Raw genomic sequence first — 8,589 nt, forward strand, 5'->3', positions numbered from 1 at the left:
AAAGTGAAAAATCAGCAGTTCTTCTTAAACCTGCAAGAGACGTGAGGTCACAGGCAAGCCACTGTCCCCAGACTGGCTGGACAGGTAAAGCGGAGAATCACCGTACACTGGAGCACAATGCTCCAAGGAACCCACGCTGGGATTGGAATACCTGAACTGGAATTGACAAATTGCTGCAGTGAGGTGTGGCCACGTCTGAGAGTTGAAACCTTCAGGAGAACTGTGCATGTGGGTCTCATGCTTTTGTGAGTTGTATCATCAGAAGCTCAACCAGGTTCTTGAAGTAAACATCAGAGAAAAATCCCCTCATATTTACTACAGGGGAAAGAGAATAGGCATCATTTTTCAATATGTAGGTGCACTCTTCGCTAGGTCTACCTTCCAGAGAAGCTAGTTTACTAGAGACTAACCTGGTGGGATTTTATCAGAGCCTTCTGACCTGGGGGAAAGGGAAATACCCAACTCCAACCTCCAGAACTGAAAAGCAAAAAAGAACAGAGTATCCAAGCACTATGGGACATCCACAGAGGCATAAAATATGCATAACGGTAATGTAAGGGGGAAGAAAGAGGAACAGAAGAAATACTTGTAACAGTAATAGCTGAATTTCCTCAGATTAAAGCCAGACACCAAACCATAGATCCAGGAAGCTCAAAAAACACCAAGAAGGATAAATGTAAAAACGACGATGACAAAAACAAAACAAAAATAAACTCTACTTGGGCATAAAATATTCAAACTATGGTGAATCAAAGATTAAAAACCAAAGAAACCAGAGTAATCTCCTTCCCTATGGAGGATCAAAGATAAGAATTATATTCAACTTCCCCTCAAAAACCATGAAAGCAAGAAGTGGAGTGAAGTATTTGAACTATTGAGAGGAAAAAAAATTCTATTAACCTAGAAGTCTATATTCTGTGAAATTATCTTTCAAAAGGGAAGAAAAAGTAAAGACCTTCTCTGACAAAAATTGCAAAATTTGTTGCCAGTAGACCTGCCTTGCAAAAAATGTTCAAAGTTCTTTAGAGAAAATAGCAGAGGTCAGTAACTCAGCTGTACACAAAGAAAGGAAGAGCACAGTCTGTTTACAGGGCTCACACCTGTCATCCTAACACTCTGGGAGGCAAAGATTGGAAAACAGCTGGAAGCTGCTTAGTTGAGACCAGCCTGGGCAACGTAGTGAGACTGTTTCATTAAAAAGAAGCCAAACGTGGTGGCCGACATCTGTAGTGCCAGCTACTTTGAGAGGCTGAGACGGGTCACTTCTTGAGCCCAGGATCCCGTTCAAGGCTGCGGTGAGCTATAATGATGCTACTCCACTCCAGCCTGGGCAACAGAGAAAGACCTTGTCTTTTTAAAAAAAAAAAAAAAAAAAAAAAAAAATAGAAAAACAAAAAGCATTAAAGAAGAAATAGTGAAGGTAGAAGAAAATCTTTCATTTTTCTTAATAGATCTAACATAACAGTTCATTCGTAATAGCGACAGTAAATATACTGTATTATATGCTTATGTATATGTCATATACACACACTTAAATATAAGTGAAATGAATGAGAGCAGTGATACCCAAGGGATGGGAGGGAGCAATTAGGAATTAGGATTATTTTGTTATTATAGTGTGCTTGCAGTATCAAGAAACCAGTGTAGTGTCGTTTGAAAGTGGACTTGGGTTACTTGTAAATTTATATTGCAAATTCCAAGGCAGCCACTTAAAAAAAAAAAAAAAAAGTAACTGATATGCTAAGAAAGGAAAGGAAATAAATCATAGAAAATGCTCAATTAAGCCCACGAGGAAAAAGAAAGTGAAAGACAAAAACAAAGAACAAGGGCAACAAATAGAAAATAGTAACAAATATGGTAGATGTTAATTCAACTGTATATCATTACTTTCAATGTCAGTCCAAATGCACTGAACTATATATTGTCTAGAAGAAATCCACTTTCGATATAAAGACATACATACAGATCAACAGTAAAGGGATGGAAAAAGATATAAGTGTTAACACTAATTTCTTGGTGTGCAATGGCCTGATCTCATCTCACTGCAACCTCTGCTTCCCAGGTTCAAGTGATTCTCCCTCAGCCTCCCGAGTAGCTGGGATTACAGGCATTTGTCGTCATGCCCGGGTAATTTATTTTTTTTTCTATTCTTGTCCAGATGGGATTTCACCATGTTGGCCAGGCCGGTCTTGAACTCCTGACCTCAGGTGATCATCCCACCTTAGCCTCCTAAAGTGCTGGGATTACAGGCATGAGCCACCGTACCCGGCCAACACTCATTTTGAAAAATGGAAGTGGTGATATTAATTTCAGACAGAGTCGGCTTTACATCAAGGAAAGTTACCAGAGATGATTATTACGTAATAAAGGGGTCAATTCTCCAAGAAGATGGAACAATCCTGAAATGTATTTTTGCTAACAAAGCATGAGAATGCCAAAGCAAAAACTGATACACTTCAAGGAGAAGTAATGAACCCACTAGTATAGTGGGAGACGTTAACACCCCTTTATCAGAAATGGACCAATTCAGTAGCCAGAAAATCAGTAAGGACACAATTGAAATCGGCATCCTTAGTCAACTGTATATAACTGACGTTTATAGACTCTTTGCTATGTTGGGAGTCATGTCATACTACATCCCACTAGATAGTAGGGTCAGTGTCACAGCGTGAGTGTACACCTACTACGATTTTAAAACTAATATCATGCTCTCCGTCACTGGATATTAGGAACGACATCACAGGTAGGTGTACACCCCCTGCGATATTAGGAGTAATAATGTGATTAATTATTAAACATCAATGATCGATTTTAATAATTATCAATGACACTATTAATAGGATACCATTATTAATTATGGATAACTATTTTACATATATGATTTTGCAAGCTTAATTATTAATATTAATGTCATTTAACAATATTATCAGTTCTTAATATTAATCTATTTTATTACCATCTCTTAGTTTTAATTTAAGCAACATTAATTGTTGGTATTATTTTATTATTAATAGGGATTTTACTATTAATTATTAATCCTATTCGTTAACATTTTTAACCAGTATTAATTTTTACTATCTTTATTGTGATTAATATCGATGATTATTAATTTTTATTATATTTATTAATATTAATAATTAACAGATTTGTTCCTGATATCCGGTGGGGAGAGGATGATATTACTCCCAACATTGAAGAAAGTGTACACCCCTCTATGATGTTATTCCTAATAGCCAGGGGGTAGAGGATAACATTATTGAACCTGTCGCAGTGAGTGTACATCCCCTCGGTCGTCTTGCTTCTTATATCCTGGAGGGGAGAGGATGATATGACTCCCAATGTTGCAGGGCGTGTAGACCTCCCCCGTGATACTGTCCCTAACATCCAAAGGTCGAGCGGATGATATTTCTTCCGATTTCGCAGTGGGTGTACATCCCCTCTGTGATATGATTGCTACTATCCAGAGGGCGAGAGGATGATACCAGTCTCAACATTGCAGGAGGTGTACACTCCCTAGTGGTATTGTTCCTAATATCCAGGAACGGAGAGGATGTCGCCCCCAATAGAGCAGGGGGTGTACACCCCTTCTGTGCCATTGTTCCTAATAGCCAGCGGGGGAGAGGAAGATATTACTCGCAATGTTGCAGGGGGTGTATACCTCCTTGTGATATTGTTCCCTATGTCCTGGGAGGGAGGCGATGATACCAGTGGCAATCTCAGGGGGTGTACACACCCACTGTGATATTGTTCTGAATATCCAGAGGGAGAGAAGTTGATATGACTCCCAATATCACAGGGGGTGTACATCCTCCTGTGATATTGTTTCTTATATTTAGGGGGAGAGGATGATATGACTCCCAATATCACAGGGGTTGTACACAACTCCTGCGATATTGTTCCTAAGATCTCGAAGGATAGAGCATAATATTTCTCTCAATATCGTAGGGGGTGTACCCCTACTTTGTAATATTGTTCTTAATATCCACGATGGGAGACGATGATATGACTCCCAATATCGCAAGAAGTGTACAGCCACCTGTGATATAGTTCCGAACATCTAGGTGGGGAGAGGATGATACTACTGACCATATCGCACGAGTTGTAAAACCCCTTTGATATTTTGCCTACAATCCTGAGGGGGGAGGAGGATATTGCTCCCAATGTCAAAGAAGGCGTACACCCCCCTGTGACTCGATGGCCAATATCCACGTTGAGAGACGACGATATTACGCCCAATATCGTGGGGGATGTACAGACACACTGGGATATTGTTCCTTATATCGAGAGGGGGAGAAGATGCTATTGCTCCCAATAACGCAGGGACTGTGGCTGTACACCCCTCCTGTGATACTGTTCTTAATATCCTACAAAAGAGAGGATGATACTACACCCCATATCGCAGGGGGTGTGCATCCACCCAGTGATACTGTTCTTAATGTACTCCACTTCCCACCACCAGGGATATCGCTCCTAATATCCAGGGGAAGAAAGGATAACATTATGCCCAATATTGCGGGGCAGTGTTCACACCCTCTGTGATGTTGTTCCTAGTATCCAAAGGTAGAGATTATGATTATTACTGGCCATATCGCAGGGGGTGTACACCCTTCTGTGATATTGTTTTTGACATTCGGTGGGGGAGAGAATAACGTGAATCCCAATATCGCTGAAGGTGTACAGACCCCTGTGATATAGTTCCTAATGTACAGGGGAAAGAGAAGAATATTGCTTTCAATATCACAGGGGTTGTAACCACCCTGCCCCCTTTATATTGTTCCTAATGTGCAGCGGGGTGGAGGCTGATAGTACTCCCACTATCCCAGAAGGTGCACACACACCTTGGTAGTGATGTTACTACCAACATTGCAAGGGGTGTACACCCCTCCTGTGATATTGTTTCTTATATCCAGGAAAGGAGAAGATGGTATTACTACCAATATTGAAGAGATATACAACCCCCATGGGATATTGTTCTAAAGATACAGGTTGAAAAGGATGAGACTCCACCCAATATAACAAGGGGTGTACACCCCGCCTGTGATATGAATCGTAAAACCTAGAAGAAGAGAGAATGACATTGCTTCCAAAAACACACAGGGTGTACACCCACCCTGTGATATTGTTCCTGTCATCTAAAGGAAGAGATGATGATACTACTCCCAGTACTGGAGAAGGTACACACCCCTGTGATATTGTTCCTCATAACTTGTGGGGGAGAGCGTGATATTACTTCCAACATGACAGTGGCTTGACCCCCCGTATGTGATATTGGTTCTGCACACCAACTCTGTGCCCCTCATTTCCCATGCGTTCTCTCCACAGTTTTGGAACTTCGGGGGAGGCTTTGTCTTTGGTTACAGATGAAGAGAGGAAGGGTCTGAGAGGTTAAGCAAGTTTGTTACTGGAAAGGGGTTCCGATCCAGACCCTAAGAGAGGTTTCTTGGATCTCACAGAAGAAAGAATTCGGGGCGAGTCCATAAAGTGAAAGCAAGTTTATTAGGAAAGAAAAGGAATAAAGGAATGGCTACTCCGGCCGGGCGCAGTGGCTCACTCCTGTAATCCTATAACTTTGGGATGCCGAGGCAGGTGGATCACCTGAGGTGAGAAGTTCGAGACCAGCCTGGTCCAACATGGCAAAACCCTGTCTCCACTAAAATACAAAAAATTAACTTGGCGTGGTGGCAGGTGCCTGTAATCCCAGCTACTAGGAAGGCTGAGGCAGGAGAATCGCTTGAACCCAGGAGATGGAGGTTGTAGTGAGCCAAGATCACGCCACTGCATTCCAATTCGGCCAACAGAGCGAGACTCCATCTCAAAAAAAATAAGAAAGAAAAAAAGAGAATGGCTGCTCCATAGGCAGAGTGGCCCCAAAGGCTGCTGTTTGCCCATTTTCATGGTTATTTCTTGATCATACGCTAAACAAGGGTTGGACTATTCATGAGTGTTCCAGGAAAGGGGTGGGCAATTCCCAGAACTGAGAGTTTCTGCCCTCCCTTCTGAGACCATGTAGGGAACCTCCAGATGTTGCCATGGCATTTGGAAACTGTCTTGGCGCTGGTGGGAGTGTCTTGTAGCAGCTGATGCATTATAATTAGCACGTAATGAGCCGTGAGGACAATCACAGGTCACTCTCGTGGGCCATCTTGGGTTTGGTGGGCTTTGACCGGCTTCTTTACTGCAACCTGCTTTATCAGCAAGGTCTTTATGAGCTGTATCTTGTGCCGACCTCCTATCTCATCCTGTGGACTAAGAATGCCTAGCCTCCTGGGAATGCGGCCCAGCAGGTCTCAGCCTCCCTTTACCCAGCCCCCATTCAAGATGGAGTCGCTCTGGCTCACGTGCCTCTGACAAGTTGGCGTGGGTTGAGTGTTCCCTAGTGTGTGGTTGTTGGAGCTGTTCCTAGGGGTAAGAGGTATTGTCAGTAGGAAACAGGCCTCTGTTAGCCCTGGGGCTGGCACTCTGCCCCAGTATGTCGGCCTCATTTTACTGGTGACAAAACTGGGGCTCAGAGACATCAACTCCCTCACGCCGAACACCCAGGCTGTGCGTGGTGGGCTGGGGTTTGAATGTGGGGCTTGAAGACCCATCATCTCCTCTGGTCCCCCAATCTCTGCTGCCCCAGAGGAACAGGATCCCGGGATCCAGTTCCCGCATGGCACCAGCCAGGGTGGGTGGAGATGGGGAGGCACAGTTCCAAAGCCCTCCGGACTCTGAGGCAGGTCGGGGGCCGAGAGCAACCTGGACCTGTGGACCCCACCCCGAGAAGAGTGGCTTCATGCCCGTCCCAGTGGGCAGGAGATCTGTGTCCTCAGTAAACGTGACGGCGCTTCCCATTCCTCCAGCCATGCCAAGCCATCTTCACGTTTCCAATCATGCGGCCTCCTCTCCAATTCCCAAGCCCAACCCACAGAGACAGCGATCTGGGGTCCAGGTGAGGTTTGTCAGCAGCTCTGACCCGCTGCTTCCCGCCAGCCCGGCGGCCGGTTCTGGAAAGCTCTCTGCTGCCCCCTGCTGGGGAAGCTCGGGGCAGGGCTCTGGCTGCAAGCATGGGGTCCCAGAACCTCCTGGCTCTGTCACCTCTGCTGGGTGGAAAACCAACCCAGGACTGAAGCAGCAGATGGGTGCCTGATTCCTTATCATCAGAGCTCCACCCACTGGCAAGTCTCTCTCTGGGCCTCAGTTTCCCCTTCCATTAAACGAGGGGCTTGGGGGATACCAAGGAGGGGTAACAGCTTAGTGAGGATGGCAGGTGTCTTCTGGGGAGATGAACACGTTTTGAAACTACATGGCGTGAGTGGTTGCACAGGACCGTGAATGCACAAATGCCACCCCATTATTCGAGTTGAAATAGTTAATTGCATGCGATGTGAATGTCACCTCATTTAAAGTGTTTAAAAGAGGGGCCTGGGAGAGTGCAGTGGATGTGAGAATCACGTGGGACACCCACAGTCTCTGAACTTCCGTTTCCTTGCCGTAAACTGGCAAAGAGACCGTGTGAGTTGTGTTCCCTGGGGCCAAGAGATTCCAAGAAGGAAAACCAGGGATTCCAGGGACTGGGAATGAGGGCCGGGGGCCGGAAGGGGAGGGAGCCTGTGGGGACGGCATTACTGGGTAGCAGCGTGTACACAGGCGGAGATCCCTGCATCTCACTTCCCACAGGGCTGACCGGTGGCCAGAGGTGGGACTGGCCAGGCTCGGCCCAGCCAAGTCTGGGAGCAGAGGACACTGAGGGATCCCCAGGTGTCACCCTCACTGGCCTGTGGCTCTCCTGACACCACAAGAGAGGTCCAGGAGCTGACCTTGGGTCCTAATGGGGGACACCTTCCTGGCAGCAAGCTGGCAGGGTGGTGTGGTGGTCAGTGTACTGGGCTCTGTGTCTCCGCCTCTACCTGCTGTGTGACGGTGGATGAGACACCTAACCTCTCTGTGCCTCTGTTTCTTCAATGGCGAACAGGGGCAGTAGCAGCCCCCACATGCGGGCACAGTGGCCTGAAGGATAAAGGCAAGGGCGGCACGAGACCTACAGCAAAAGCTCTGAGCAGGGAGAGCAGGGAGCTGCCCGGGGAGTTCTACCACCATCTCCCCTCTGGCCACCAAGGAAACCGAGGCTCATAGTGACCTGGCCCAGGTCTGTTGGACTCAGGGTCCTTCTCAGCCCCAAGATCAGAGGGCTGCCACCAGGGGAGGAGCTGGCCCCTAGACACCGCCCAGGAAGCACACAGGGAAGGATGCCCTGGGGACTTCACTATGTTATTGCAAAAAAGCATTTATTGCTATTTGAACCCTGCTTTCATGCCTCCATTTCCCAGAAAATGAGCCACGGGAGACACCAGGAGAGGCAGGAGACCATCCTCCTCGCACAAAACCCACTCCCTCGGATGCTGTCCTCAGCGAGGGTGGCTGGGGCCAACCAGGGGGCCCACCCGCAGAGTGGCAGAGGAGGCAGGTTGACCCTGCAGACATTGAGCACTGTGGCGAAGGTCCTGGCCTTCTGGTAGAAGAGGAGCGACTTCTCGTGGTCCAGGAGGAAGTTGTGGGAGATGGTGGCCGGCCGCGTGTAGGTCTTCAGCTGTGCCCTTGTTGCCCAGG

The sequence above is a fragment of the Piliocolobus tephrosceles genome, unplaced genomic scaffold (genome assembly GCF_002776525.5).
Source record: "Piliocolobus tephrosceles isolate RC106 unplaced genomic scaffold, ASM277652v3 unscaffolded_589, whole genome shotgun sequence".
Lineage (NCBI taxonomy): Eukaryota > Metazoa > Chordata > Mammalia > Primates > Cercopithecidae > Piliocolobus > Piliocolobus tephrosceles.